This window comes from Nicotiana tabacum, chromosome 22, assembly GCF_000715075.1.
Source record: "Nicotiana tabacum cultivar K326 chromosome 22, ASM71507v2, whole genome shotgun sequence".
NCBI classification, from domain to species: Eukaryota; Viridiplantae; Streptophyta; class Magnoliopsida; order Solanales; family Solanaceae; genus Nicotiana; species Nicotiana tabacum.
In genome coordinates this window covers 121883777-121900042 of record NC_134101.1, presented here as the reverse complement: position 1 = coordinate 121900042, position 16266 = coordinate 121883777, and the positions used below count along the sequence as shown (strand labels likewise).

General features: G+C 39.9%; 1 long non-coding RNA gene across 1 annotated transcript; it reads right to left on the bottom strand.

The window, feature by feature from the left end:
• Nucleotides 1-12271: 12271 nt before the first annotated feature.
• Nucleotides 12272-15540, bottom strand: LOC142176537 (uncharacterized). The gene is made up of 2 exons (XR_012705198.1): nt 15121-15540; nt 12272-12435 (listed from the first exon to the last, which is right to left on the bottom strand). It is a non-coding gene; the product is annotated as an uncharacterized LOC142176537 (long non-coding RNA).
• Nucleotides 15541-16266: the final 726 nt, after the last annotated feature.

The window sequence follows — 16266 nt, the reverse complement described above, 5'->3', positions numbered from 1 at the left end:
CTAGTGCGTTTGTCTCTAAATCTAGAAGAAAAGGTATGTGCTAATTCAATTATATGCTTTGGCCTGATCCGGATTCTTATGATTAATTATCTATAAAGTTAATGAAACATTATACTTTAATGGAACAATGCTTTTATTTTGACAAGGAATCACATACGAGCTAATGAAATATAACACTTAATCCGAACATTTCTTGAGCTGAACTTAACCAAACTTATTTAGACTAGATTAAAGGATTTAGTTACTGGACATTGTTACTAATGGGACTTTGAGCGTGACCCTATGTATTGCCTAACGGAACCAAAAAAAGATTAAATGAAACAGAAACATCATTGTATAAGATTGGAGTATACATACCCCGTATTAACAAACAACTATCAAACTAAAACACAAAGGGCTAAACCCAATCGAGTGCCAGTACATGCTTTCAAACTATTGAATTATAAACTAATCAAATTTTTTACAAACCCGTTAATGTACCGTAAATATCACAACAAATACTTGAACTTCTTCAAACCTTTTCATTTCATGCTTTCGAACTGTTTTAGTTACATCAATACGGGACTCGAAATGTGTACCTGGAAGGCTGAAATGCACAGAAGAAAAGGAGAATAACAGGGAAGATCAGCAGCAACAGGAATCAGAGTAACAGCAGCAGCAACAGATGAAACAATTGGGGTAGAATCTAGATCCCAGCTAGACCAAATCTCAGAATAGACCAACAAACAACCAACAGACTCAGTTGGATTTAGAAGGAATCAGTGTTGGACAACATATCAAAACCAGTGAAATCAAAACAGCAACTAAGAATGCAACTTCTAGTTTTTGTCTGTCTGTGTTATCAAACAGAGTTCTTTCCCAGCTTTTCTGTTTGTGTGTGTATATCTATCTCTCAATGTGTATTCCCCTCCCTCTTTCCAATTCTCCTATATGCTCTGTGTGTATCTATTTGTATGTATTTCAGCTCTCTCTTTCAAAAATTCCTCACAGTCTCTGTATTTTCTTTCTCCCCTCTAATTCTGTATATGTCTATCTCCTAATTCTGTATCTCTCTCCCTTTTATAAGCCTTCACATTACTCCTTTTAACAGCCTGTTTAGAATATCAACAGTACCTCTCCCATGTGCCCTTTTTTCATTTTCAGATTCCAATTAGTTATTTAAGTATTAACCCCCATCATTCCCTGGCAGATTTAACTTTTCCATTTTATTTAACTAAAAGCAAGTATGGGCAGTAGGATATGTTGACAGCATATGCTGTCAAACCATTTTAAATTTAAACAAAGACCTTTATGCAGGCCACAGGCTGTGCACAAAGCACATGAGGTGCACCAATGCACATGCTGTGCACAAGTGCACATGCCTTCCAATTCAGAATTTAAACACAAACAATCCAACAGCTATAAGTAAACAAAACTGGTTCTTAATTGATTCAGGCAAATGTTCAACAGAAGCAAATCGATTTAACTTTGTTCAGACAGTTGAAACTAATTGACGACACATGTCGACTCGACTATATTAGCATTAACATACACAAACGTAGCCAAAAATCAGACATTCAAAAGCATGGGACACATGACTCGACTTATACTGATTAAACAGAATTATACTTTGAGGAATCAGTTAGTCAGTACAAACTTGGAATACAACCAATACACATGTCTTATCAGAATAGGAGGGGTTCAAACAAAACACAGTGGTTCAGGCAAAGTGGTCAAACAGAAGGTGGTAAAATTTAAAGACACAAATTGAAACAAAACATGAACAAATCACACGGACTAAAACAAATAAAGGAAAGAAAGCAAACTCACCTTAAAACTTGCAAAGTTAAAAGTTTGAACTCGGATTTGGACAGACCTTTCTTAAGGCTGAACGGACTTTAATCGAAGTGTTTCTAAGATGAGAAACACTTCGATTAAGGTCCATTAGACCTTAATCTCTTTGGCTCGGACGGGCATGGGCCAGTGATGAAGAACTACAAAGTTCCAAAAACTCAGATCCGGGATTCATGTTTCCCTGGTTAGATTCGGACCAAACCAAGTATGGTTTGGTCACGAGGGGGGTCTGGGGAGTGTCTGGTATGAATTTAGGGCCGATCGGTGTAGATTGGGTTCCGACTCGAATCTTCAAATGAAGATTCGAGAAGGTGGGATAGGATTCGAGGTGTGTGGTTGATGGATTTGGGTTCAAGACATCAAGGGGGTTCTATGGTGTTAAGGGGAAGGTCACCGGCGTTCATGCCGCCGGTTTTCATGGTGGGGGATACTAGGGCGGCTCTAGGGTTTGGGGGTTGTGGTGAGGACGACGAAGGCTGGGGTTTGGATAGGGGGGGCAGGGTAGTGTTAGGAGTTTATATAGTTAGTGAGCAAATGGATCCTGGCCGTTGGATGAGATGAGATGAAGGGCCAGGATCCTTTGGCTAACCAGGGACGACGTCGTTTCAAGGATAAAGGTTTGGGGTCGGTCCGGGTGAGACGGGTCGGGTTTGTTGGTGGGTTACGGGGGATTGATCTTGGCCGTTGATCAATCTGAGATCAACGGCCCAGATCAGGCACGACTCAAACGACGTCGTTTGGACGTCCTGGGCATCAGGTGGCCTGGACCGGGCAGGCCTGGGTCTTGGGCTGTTTGTTTGGGCCAATTTTGTTAAAATTGGCCCAAGTCCGGAAGGGAAGGGGTCTTTTCTTTATTTTTTTTTATTATTTTATTTATTTATTTCCTTTTTCTTATTTATTTTAAAACAAAACTAAGCCAAAAAATCAAATTAAAATTAAATACACACTCAATACAATTATTTGCACACACACTAAAAACGGGTAAAGTCAAACCAAATAAAATCACGGACGAAGATGCCTATTCATGATTTTCTATTTAACGACCGGATTACGGTTCGAATTATGCAGGACACATATATTTTTTGAATTTTATTTTAATAAAGTAAATAAATAAAAATGGGCCGAAGTCACAAATAAATCAACAAGGTGCCGCACAGAAATCCAAAATTGTACAGCAGGGCCAATTATTATTTTTTATTTCTTTTTGGAGAGATTGTCGTGTGAAACAAAAATCACGTGCTCACAGCTGCCCCTCTTTGTTCGGAAACACGAAGGGTTTTCGTGCAAAGACAAAGTGAGCGTGTATGAGCGATTTTTGCCTATAGACCACTCCGTATGAAGCATTTTTTTTGAAAGATCTGACCGAATCTTGCTTCAAAGATTTCCTACATATCCTGGGCTAAACAGGAATCAGGTCAATGTAGTTCGAGAAGTTTTGGTAGCTGGGACTACCATGGGATTGCAATGCTTGCTGCTACTGCTGTTGCTGTTGTCACTGCCGCGTCACTGACCGCCTTATTACAACCAAACGAAAATTAGAAACTGAACTAACTACTTATGTGTATGTCAACTGCTAGTTACAAGATTCCTATCTATGATTCTTTTACGACTTGATCTTGGGTCTTAGCTGATTCTGCTTGTAGACTCCGATCTGAATCTTGATGCTTGCGAGTTGCGGCGATTTGTTTAACCTCTGGGATACTGAGTGAGACGCAATTGGCAGGGTTTAGGACCTTAGTCAAATGTTGGAGTCGATCTGCTCTCCATTTACTCTGATATCTCGGGATGTCTTCTTTTGTCTTTTTTTTTCTTCTTTGATTCTGAGTCGAGACTCATCTCGTGGGTCATTTCGATCCGTGTGGCTCGAGGTTAGACCTGCGGGGAAAAACAAACAAACGAACGAAATTTTCTGCCGCAGTTTCACTGGGAAAATTTCGTTAATTATTTACCAGGAAGTTCATAAAATTGATGAAAGAGGATATGCATGCTTAGTTCAGGGTTGGAGCCCTAATACAGGCTAGCTGGGGAAAGGTTCAGTTTAGGGTTTAAAACTCTAAAGCCGAACAAAGGAAGAATTCAGTTTAGGGTTTAAAACCCTAATGCTGACTAAAGGAAAATTCAGTTTAGTGTTTAAAACCCTAATGCTGATTGCGTGGAAAAAGCTCAGTTTAGGGTTTAAAACCCTAATGTTGGCCGAAAGGAAAAAGTTCAGTTTAGGGTTTAAAACCCTAATGCTGACTAAAAGGAAAATTCAGTTTAGGGTTTAAAACCCTAATGCTGATTGCATGGAAAGGTTCTCGGGTTATGCCAAAAAGATTTATTGAGTTATGCTGGGAGGATTCATCGGGTTATGCCGGGAGGCTTCATCGGGTTATGCCGAGGAGATTCATCGGGTTATGCCGAAAAGGTTCATCGGGTTATGCCGGGGAGATTCATCGGGTTGTACCGGGAAGATTCATTGGGTTATGCCGGGAAGATTCATCGGGTTATGCCGGGAAGATTCATCGGGTTATGCCGGGAAGATTCATCGGGTTATGCCGGGAAGATTCATCGGGTTATGCCGGGAAGATTCATCGGGTTATGCCGGGAAGATTCATCGGGTTATGCCGGGAAGATTCATCGGGTTATGCCGGGAAGATTCATCGGGTTATGCCGGGAAGATTCATCGGGTTATGCCGGGAAGATTCATCGGGTTATGCCGGGAAGATTCATCGGGTTATGCCGGGAAGATTCATCGGGTTATGCCGGGAAGATTCATCGGGTTATGCCGGGAAGATTCATCGGGTTATGCCGGGGGTTTTGGGTAGGAAAAGTTCCTTGGGTTATGCCAGGGAGATCCATCAAAATGCATGAAAATATTATGGGAAACTTACCTTTGGTCGTTTTCTGCTGCAGGGTTGTTTCAATGCTTGCGCGCTTTATCTCCTTTGGGCTACACCTGCTTCTTGCACAGCCGCTTTGTGTCGCACCTGTCTCAGTTTTCTTAAACAAAGAAAGATTATTAGTTTGACAACGGCGGTTGGTTTGGGGGCCTTGATTGTTCCAATTGCTCTGTCTTGGCCCAATTCTTGTTGAGAAACTCTGCTATTGATTGGATTTCACATGCGAAAACCTTTGGACTACTCAGACTTGCGTTTCCAGATTTTGTGATGATTTGTCTTATAAGGCTTTGGCTTTTCCGTCCCGTTCTGCTTGAGGATTTTTGGTGGGGATTTTATTAGGGAGACTCTGTGGGGATTTTTTTTTTTTTTTTTTGTAGCAAACTTGCTGGGGATGTGCTGGGGTGGACTTCTTTGGGGAATTGTACAAGGGATAGCCTGTGGGGATTTGTCGGTTTTGGAAGCAAATCGACTATCATGGCCAGTCGGGATGGGACTGACGCGCCACCGAGGTTGTACATTTTATTCGACTCTCGCCAAACGGAGCCCTGTAAAACCGGTCCTGCCACCTTTCTTTGCGATTACTACGGAATTAAGAGTTAGATCAAAAAGAACTCAAAGAAAACTATGTAAAGGAGAACATATGAGTTTAAAGAGAAACGCCCCTTTCGGGGAGAAAAGAGGGACTTATCTGGAGTGTATGCCAGTTTCAAACTGACATGACATGCCTTTTGGACTGGATGCCCGACCTCCGAGAACTTGCATTTCCTCATGAATCAAAATAGATCTATTTTTTTTTTCAAAAACCCGGGAATCTTGCCAGGACTTTCTGAGGTGGAATCATCTTTTTGGCCGACAAACGCCCTTTGCGGGTTTTCGCTAGTCGACCTCTCTCATTTCTCTTCTTACTGTCGCCTGCTAGTACTCCTTGCGAGTTTTTACTAAACAAGCTCTCTCATTTCAATTTCTCTTCTCTCGTCGCCTCACGGTGCCCAAAGGTTTTCACCGACAAGACTCTCTCATCTTTATTCTCCTCATTTTGTTGTATTGGACCCAAATAATTCCATCTTCCTATTTTGAAATGCTTTGCTGATTGATCAGAAGGACTTAAAAAAGGTTTGGGGTGAAAAGAATTTGGATTGAACTACAACTTGGAACTTTTGGGTGGGATTATTGCCGAATTATTATAACTTCTGCCCCAGTTTTACTTTCGGGGGAATTCCTGGATTTATTATTGGTGTGACTGAACCCCAAGGAGAGGTTGCCTACGTATCCTTTCGGAATCAAGTCAAACGTAGTTCAGGCACACTTTGTTTTTTTTTTTGATTTTTGTTTTTGTTTTTGTTTTGTTTTTGTTTTTCTTTTTTTTTTTTTTTTTTTTTCACTTTATTTTCAACAATATTTTCAGGTTCCAAAGAGGGTAATCAAAGAAGAGTAACCAACTCAAATGGGTTTTGCAAAGGGTTGATAGTGTTTGGGTAGCGAGAATGAAAGCCTTCGTCATCTCAAACTGTGCAAAGATATCGCCAGAGTGATTTAGACATATCGCTGCACCTGCTTTCCAAGCAAGGCTGACGTCGTTTCTTTCGACGTCCCCAGATACAAATGCTCCATTTGGTAACGTTCTTCAATGACGTATGGACCATTCTTTCTGGGTATAATTGCCCGTGACAAACCGCAGTTATTAAGGTTATCATTCTGTACGGGTCTAAACCCATTTACTGCTCTCAAACTCTGCTTTAGTGACGGACATTTTCCAAACCATGAACCAATTTTCTTTAGTTGTTCCTACTTTTCAAATTCTTTATATCTCAAATTTTGACTCATTATTTGAAGTCTGATCAGAGTTCTCGTGATCCGGGCATGAAGTCCGCAAACATGTCATGTTATTTAAAGCTGCATTTATCAGAATTGAAGAGAACACAAAAGAAAACATAGAAGAAGAAAGTGAGTAATCAAGCATGATTTCATTTCTTGGCATTTTGGGGAAGATAAGGAAAAAGGTCGACATTCAGGAAATTAAAAACATGAAACTGAAGAAAAACATCTGAGTCACCCTCGGGGGTTACTCGTGATGCAGAGAAAGTGGAAAGACAGGTTCATTAGGACTTCCGTTTGGTCAAGAATGGTGTAGCCTTCTAGTTTTGAAGCTTGGTGCTTGGCCCCACGAACGATACTTCAACGGTGCTAGTGCCCTCTCCTGGCTGGACCATGTGCATTTCGCATAGCTTTTCCTTTGTTGCCTAACATATTTCCTCACTCTCGTCGAGCGGGGACACCTTATCATCTTCCTCTTTGTTGTATTTTGGTTCCTGTGGTATGCGTCCGACAAACACTGGCTCGTTCGGCCGAGGTTGTTTGATCGTCCCCCATACCATGGAGGCCTGCTTGAATACATCACTTATTCCTTTTTCTTGCTCCGGAGTTACCCTGTGTCCTTTTTCTGTATCAGCAATAGCAATTATGGCTTTCAGTGCCGGATCATCTTCCTCGTCTTCACAAATCATCCCAACTATCGGCCCGTTGTTGTGGGCGGGCAGCGGATTATTGGTCACATTTGGGATATCCTCGTCTCTCAACACAATCTTCCCTTGGTCTAATAGATTCTCTACAGCTTGTTTCAATGTCCAACAGTCGTTGGTGTCGTGCGCCTACCCCTGAATGGTATGCACATCTGACACCCAGCTGATATGATGGTGATCCCGGGTTCTGCCCGTTCGGTGGTATGGGCTGCAACAAATTCATTTGGACAAGCTTAGGGAATAGGGTGGAATAGGGTTCACCGATTGGTGTGTAGTTGGGTCTCCTGGGTAGTTCCCGAGGACGGAAATTATTTGGAGGAGGTCAAGGATTGTAGTGGTTTCGGTGAGGAGGCTGATTCCTAGGATGTGGGGCCTGCCCCCGATTGACTGGTTGTGACCGCTGGATATAAGGCTGGGTGCTCATGACCATGTAGGGTTGAGGAGCGTAGGTCGCATTTTGGTGGGGGAAATAATGTTGCGAGGTTCTTTCCGAAGAACAAAGCCCGGAATTATGATATTCTCCCATCTCTGATACCGCCATGGACGTTTCCTCTTTTTTCTTCCCTCTTGCCATTCCTCCAGACCCGCTTTGGACGGCCTGGGAGGTTGCCCTTATGGCTGCCTGACTCAAAATTCTTCCCGTTTTCAAACCGTTCTCCACCATCTCTCCAATCTTAATCGCTTCTGCGAAAGGCTTTCCCATGGCCGACATCATGTTTTGGAAATAGTCGGACTATTGAGCCTGGAGAAAAGTAGTGACCATCTCTATCTCGTCCATGGAAGGTTTTACCCTTGACGCTTGCTCACGCCATTTGATGGCGTATTCTCTGAAACTTTCCGAGGGTTTCTTCTTTAAGTTTGACAAAGCATTTCTGTCTGGTGCGATGTCAATATTATATTGAAACTGCCCTACGAAGTCTCTGGCAAGATCATCCCATATATGCCAGCGAGATATGTCCTGGTCCATATACCATTCCGAAGCGACTCCCACCAAACTTTCTCCAAAATATGCCATTAGCAGTTCTTCTTTTCCGCCGGCTCCCCGCAATTGGTTGCAGTATTTCTTAAGATGTGCAATGGGGTCACCGTGCCCATCGTATTTCTCGAACTTTGGGGTCTTGAAACCCGTTGGCAGGTGCACATGAGGGAACATGCACAAGTCGGCGTAAGAGACGCTCTTTTGTCCGCTCAGTCCTTGCATATTCTTCAAACTTTGTTCAAGGCTTCTCATTCTTTTGGCAATCTCATTTTGTTCTGCAATCCTGGGGCTCTGATCCTGCCTGGGCGCAAGCTCGCACTGAGGCGGTAGAGGATTAGTGCTGGTAGCGAATCTAGTTGGTTCCATTGAGAACGATGGTGCTTGGAATGTAAAAGAGGATGAGTCAAAGCTTGGCTTGTACGTGGCAGGCTGTGCCGTAATCGGGCAAGGCGATGCAGTAAAGATGTTCATGCTTGCATCGGTGGCTGACATTCGGGGATGAGGGTCAGAAGGCGATCCAGCAGAGAAGGCTGAGGTGGCTGGGTACCCGAATGGGGTAGCAGGATAATTTATGGGAACATTTGAAGTCCCACTTGACCTGGAGAATAATTCAGGGAATCCGGGGATGACACTTGGCGGCTCTTTCCCACTATTCCAGTCGTCCAGCATTTCCAGCATGCGGAGCCGTAGGATTCTATTTTCCTCCGCAGTTGCGGATTCAGGCGTGAGGACGGCTGAGATCGAACTCTCCTCAGAAACAGGGATTGTTTGCAATGGAATTTCTGAAGACATTCCCACACTTCCTTTTGACCTGGTGAAGTAAGTGTGAGTACCGCTTCTGGCCCTAGGCAGCTGAACACTTCCCCTTGACCTTGTGAAGTATGGGTGCGAGGCCAGACTTTCACCAAACCAACCGTCTTTCAAAAAACCCTGGATATACTCATCGACAAGCGCACGGTTAATTTGCAGCAAATAACAGATAGTTAATCTCACGTTGGGCATGATGCACCTATACAGTTAAGTGGATTACTATATGTTTGCTACGAGAGCATGCGTCATTCCGGCATTTTTATTAGTTTTTCCCCTTTCTTTTCTTTTTTATTATTTTTTTTAATTTTTTTTTTGTTTTTTTTGTTTTTCTTTTATCATTATTTTTTTTTATTTTGCAGTAAAAGAAAAGCGACCGGATCCGATGAGGATTGCCTACGTATCACGATGCCTACGTGAATCAGACCATTACGTAGTTCGAAACTAACAAATATATATAAAAATAAAGAAGCAAGTGCTCATTTAGCATAGGGCTCAAAAGATTTGATTGTTTTTTTGGATTTTTTTGAAAGAACTTCTTACAAAAAAAGAAAGAAAATTTTGTTTATTCTGATTCTTGTTTTATTTTTAAAGAAAGACTTCTAAAAGTTTATTTGCTTTTGACTGGAATTCTGGAAAATTTTAAAAAAAAGAAAAATATGTTTGGTTGATTTTTTTTTTGTTTTGTTTTACCTTTTCTGCGGAAGAAAGAATGTATATGATGTTGCCTCTTGAATTTTGAAAGAGGGACTTTTAAGAAAATGATGCGGAATTATGAGTTTTATTTATTTACAAAAGCACTTCTAAAGAAAAATCCTAATATTTTGAAATTCAATTTTTCAAATATATATTTTTTGGACATTTTACAAAAAGAGACTAGAAAGCAAAGAGTATTATTTTTTGATTTTTGTTGCTGCTTATTTCATTTTTTCATATGAAAGACTTCAGAAAGAAGAAGACTATTTATTTTTTTATTTTTATTTTATTTGATTTTAAAGAAAACTTCTATATCTTTATTTATTTATTTTTTCTAATGAAAAATATTTTTTTTTTGGATTTTAAAAATTGGGGCCGGAACCGATGGGGTTTGCCTACGTATCTCACATCCGGTGAGAATCAGACCCGCGTAGTTCGGTCATATCGTGAATAGAGAAAATCAAATAAACCTAGCAATCAAGAATAAGTATTATTTTTGGAGAAAGATAAATACTAAAATATATATATATTTTTTTTTGTTTTTTTTTTGCAATATTTGGACTATTAGTCCGAATTTATAAAAGGGTACTACAAAAGAAATAACACCTTTTTTTTGAATTATGAGTTTTCCATTTTTTTTTAAAATAAATATCCCTTTTTTTTCTTAAAAAGAAAAGAATAATTTTTATATTTTTTTTTTAATGAATCAAACTAAAAGACAACTTTTGGTTTTATATATTTTTTTAGAAAAATTCCGACGAGGTTTCGACACTACTAGGACATTGTTTTTATTTTTCCAAAATAAGTAATTATCTCCCTACGCTGCTATTTTTCTTTTTTTTTAGAAACCGGTCAGCATGCGGAACCGAAGCAAATAAATGCGCAAAACAAATAGGATGCAGCAAGTTGGTCTTTTCATTTCAGGTTGCTTGTCCTAGACGGACCCAACCCCTGTGTTGAGCCCCCTAAGTCAAATGCAACATGATGCAAATAAGCGTTCCTACTAGGGATCCGGCATGAAGTCGAGTTATACTAGGTTCAAACCTTGGTATTTGTTCTAGACTGTGTACCCGAGCGGACAACTCGAGTCGAGGAGGGGCAACTTACCGGGAACCAAAAGGCCGTCCGGCTTCGTAACTTATCCGTCCTCTTTCTTATTTCGGGCATTGACACTAACAGAATAGGGAGTCTCGACCAGCGAGCTTCTCCCCGGAGGTAAGAGGAGAAAGGTTTCGGCACAGTTTATATACAGTTCAGATAATATCAAAGCGGTAAAAGACAACATTTAGCACATTATGCAAAAACATGTAATAAAGGTCAGATAATAAAGCCAAATATAACAATTATTCTAAGCTCGAATTCTTGAACCCTGAACCAGTGGTTCTGGGTCACATCATCCCCAGCGGAGTCGCCAGAGCTGTCACACCTCCTTTTTGCGCGCCCCCAGCCCCGAGGGGTTAGATGCACGGGTGGAGTTTTTCCAACTTAAGTGACAATATTCGAAATGGGATTATTTATTTAATTCAGAGTCTCCACTTGGGAAAGGTTTGGCTTTTGGTGTCCCAAGTCACTGGTTTATCTTGAATCCCAAATCGAGGAAAATATTCGACTTTTCCAAATGAAGTCTGCGAACCAGAAATTCTAAGTAAGGAATTCTGTTGACCCGAGGGAAGGTGTTAGGCACCCTCGAATCCCGTGGTTCTAGCACGGTCGCTTAAATTGTTATAATGGCTAAATATCTGATTTAAATACATGTTGTGACTTATGTGCTTTTATTAAGTTTGAACCGCTTTTATCATTATCACTTATTTTTATAGAATTGCAACGTCGTGAAAATGCATTTCGAACCACGTCACAATCAATGCGCCCGTGATCGTCAACACATTTTGACTTCGTTGAGATTTGGATTTGGGTCACATCAATGTGCACCCGAATTTAAGAATATGATTTAATTAAGTCGCGCCTAAAGAGTCTAACGCGTTATTATTTTTTGAGAAGGCCATGAGATTCACTAAACGGCCTAGCCTGAATTCTAAATATTATGATTAGTTGTTGAGGGCCCCGCAATTTGCATTTTTATTTGGCGAGACTCGTCTCATTATTTTAGAAGAGTATCCTACAGTGACTATATTTCTAGTGCGTTTGTCTCTAAATCTAGAAGAAAAGGTATGTGCTAATTCAATTATATGCTTTGGCCTGATCCGGATTCTTATGATTAATTATCTATAAAGTTAATGAAACATTATACTTTAATGGAACAATGCTTTTATTTTGACAAGGAATCACATACGAGCTAATGAAATATAACACTTAATCCGAACATTTCTTGAGCTGAACTTAACCAAACTTATTTAGACTAGATTAAAGGATTTAGTTACTGGACATTGTTACTAATGGGACTTTGAGCGTGATCCTATGTATTGCCTAACGGAACCAAAAAAAGATTAAATGAAACAGAAACAGCATTGTATAAGATTGGAGTATACATACCCCGTATTAACAAACAACTATCAAACTAAAACACAAAGGGCTAAACCCAATCGAGTGCCAGTACATGCTTTCAAACTATTGAATTATAAACTAATCAAATTTTTTACAAACCCGTTAATGTACCGTAAATATCACAACAAATACTTGAACTTCTTCAAACCTTTTCATTTCATGCTTTCGAACTGTTTTAGTTACATCAATACGGGACTCGAAATGTGTACCTGGAAGGCTGAAATGCATAGAAGAAAAGGAGAATAACAGGGAAGATCAGCAGCAACAGGAATCAGAGTAACAGCAGCAGCAACAGATGAAACAATTGGGGTAGAATCTAGATCCCAGCTAGACCAAATCTCAGAATAGACCAACAAACGACCAACAGACTCAGTTGGATTTAGAAGGAATCAGTGTTGGACAACATATCAAAACCAGTGAAATCAAAACAGCAACTAAGAATGCAACTTCTAGTTTTTGTCTGTCTGTGTTATCAAACAGAGTTCTTTCCCAGCTTTTCTGTTTGTGTGTGTATATCTATCTCTCAATGTGTATTCCCCTCCCTCTTTCCAATTCTCCTATATGCTCTGTGTGTATCTATTTGTATGTATTTCAGCTCTCTCTTTCAAAAATTCCTCACAGTCTCTGTATTTTCTTTCTCCCCTCTAATTCTGTATATATCTATCTCCTAATTCTGTATCTCTCTCCCTTTTATAAGCCTTCACATTACTCCTTTTAACAGCCTGTTTAGAATATCAACAGTACCTCTCCCATGTGCCCTTTTTTCATTTTCAGATTCCAATTAGTTATTTAAGTATTAACCCCCATCATTCCCTGGCAGATTTAACTTTTCCATTTTATTTAACTAAAAGCAAGTATGGGCAGTAGGATATGTTGACAGCATATGCTGTCAAACCATTTTAAATTTAAACAAAGACTTTTATGCAGGCCACAGGCTGTGCACAAAGCACATGAGGTGCACCAATGCACATGCTGTGCACGAGTGCACATGCCTTCCAATTCAGAATTTAAACACAAACAATCCAACAGCTATAAGTAAACAAAACTGGTTCTTAATTGATTCAGGCAAATGTTCAACAGAAGCAAATCGATTTAACTTTGTTCAGACAGTTGAAACTAATTGACGACACATGTCGACTCGACTATAATAGCATTAACATACACAAACGTAGCCAAAAATCAGACATTCAAAAGCATGGGACACATGACTCGACTTATACTGATTAAACAGAATTATACTTTGAGGAATCAGTTAGTCAGTACAAACTTGGAATACAACCAATACACATGTCTTATCAGAATAGGAGGGGTTCAAACAAAACACAGTGGTTCAGGCAAAGTGGTCAAACAGAAGGTGGTAAAATTTAAAGACACAAATTGAAACAAAACATGAACAAATCACACGGACTAAAACAAATAAAGGAAAGAAAGCAAACTCACCTTAAAACTTGCAAAGTTAAAAGTTTGAACTCGGATTTGGACAGACCTTTCTTAAGGCTGAACGGACTTTAATCGAAGTGTTTCTAAGATGAGAAACACTTCGATTAAGGTCCATTAGACCTTAATCTCTTTGGCTCGGACGGGCATGGGCCAGTGATGAAGAACTACAAAGTTCCAAAAACTCAGATCCGGGATTCATGTTTCCCTGGTTAGATTCGGACCAAACCAAGTATGGTTTGGTCACGAGGGGGGTCTGGGGAGTGTCTGGTATGAATTTAGGGCCGATCGGTGTAGATTGGGTTCCGACTCGAATCTTCAAATGAAGATTCGAGAAGGTGGGATAGGATTCGAGGTGTGTGGTTGATGGATTTGGGTTCAAGGACATCAAGGGGGTTCTATGGTGTTAAGGGGAAGGTCACCGGCGTTCATGCCGCCGGTTTTCATGGTGGGGGATACTAGGGCGGCTCTAGGGTTTGGGGGTTGTGGTGAGGACGACGAAGGCTGGGGTTTGGATAGGGGGGGCAGGGTAGTGTTAGGAGTTTATATAGTTAGTGAGCAAATGGATCCTGGCCGTTGGATGAGATGAGATGAAGGGCCAGGATCCTTTGGCTAACCAGGGACGACGTCGTTTCAAGGATAAAGGTTTGGGGTCGGTCCGGGTGAGACGGGTCGGGTTTGTTGGTGGGTTACGGGGATTGATCTTGGCCGTTGATCAATCTGAGATCAACGGCCCAGATCAGGCACGACTCAAACGACGTCGTTTGGACGTCCTGGGCATCAGGTGGCCTGGACCGGGCAGGCCTGGGTCTTGGGCTGTTTGTTTGGGCCAATTTTGTTAAAATTGGCCCAAGTCCGGAAGGGAAGGGGTCTTTTCTTTATTTTTTTTTTTATTATTTTTTATTTATTTATTTCCTTTTTCTTATTTATTTTAAAACAAAACTAAGCCAAAAAATCAAATTAAAATTAAATACACACTCAATACAATTATTTGCACACACACTAAAAACGGGTAAAGTCAAACCAAATAAAATCACGGACGAAGATGCCTATTCATGATTTTCTATTTAACGACCGGATTACGGTTCGAATTATGCAGGACACATATATTTTTTGAATTTTATTTTAATAAAGTAAATAAATAAAAATGGGCCGAAGTCACAAATAAATCAACAAGGTGCCGCACAGAAATTCAAAATTGTACAGCAGGGCCAATTATTATTTTTTATTTCTTTTTGGAGCGATTGTCGTGTGAAACAAAAATCACGTGCTCACACTCTGCTCTCTTGACTGAAAGAAGGAAATACTCAACTGAATATGAAATCCCGATAAGGAGAATATTATAACTTACAACACTAGAAAAATATACGCAATTTGCGAGACTAGCAAAATATACGTAAATTCCGGTATGTGAATATAATGACGAGATCATGCCAAATGAAAGAAGAGCTTAGCCTTAACATACCTGAGCGAAAAAACATCTTTCTTCCTTTTCTTGTTTAGTTGAGCTTTTCTGAAAGGCCTTTTACCAAATGGGCTGCTTGTGGACTATACTAGGATGAAAACATGAAATACTGCACTTGTTCCTTTATGAAATACTTCATCTACTTCCAAGTCAACTCAATCCAATATGCTGAATCAATGTACAACAAAGATAGGACTTTCTTTGAGCAACTTCAATTGTAAGAACTAATGCAAGTACTACGGTGGTCAATATGCCCCCTAATGTAATCCATTAAATCTAATATTTGACTATTTATATGCAGGTTTGATCAAGGTCTCATTTGGCTTCACAAAATCTTGTTGTTAAAAAAAATCACAAAGACATAAATCTATAACTTTTATGAAGACCTAGATTTCTAGTTTTGCTATCTACTGTGTCGAAAATGGGTGTCAACTGGTCCTCCAATCTTTCCGTTACAAGTATATTAAAACATGCAGGTAACTAATGAAAAGTCCACATCTCTTTGCCACCTAATTAATGACTTTAAGAGTCATCTTAAGTTACAGGGGGAGGCTGCCACGTTTATTTTATAATTCTTATCCAAAGATAATCACTAATTATTAATTAACTAGGTAATGTTCCGGTAATTAACCAATTACACGCGTAATTAAAAATTATCTCAAATTACTTAATATTCTACTTATTTCTAAAATACTTCATATATATACTTTATATATTGTACTACCGTGGTCATATGGTACCTCGTATGGTACTAATTCATAATTATCGGGTAATTTAGCTCGAGCCGTATTTTACCCCAACATGCCAAACTTCGATAAAATTCGTTTTCTTTGATATTACTTACCCTCTTAACTTCACAAATTTACTCATCACTTATAATCCTTATAATCCTCAAATAATCTTTTCCTTGGACTGATGTCAATTACTTTACGACAAATTCAATGTACATTACTGCAGGGTGCAACATCGTCGTAACTTATTACTGCGAAGCGTAACATCACTTTAATATAATACCGATGGGTACAACACTGTCGTAACTTACTACCGCAGGACGTAACATCAATCGTAATATATTACTGCAGAGCATAACATTGACGTAATATTGTGCGGCGTAACATTATTCCCCCCTTTGAAACATTCGTCCTC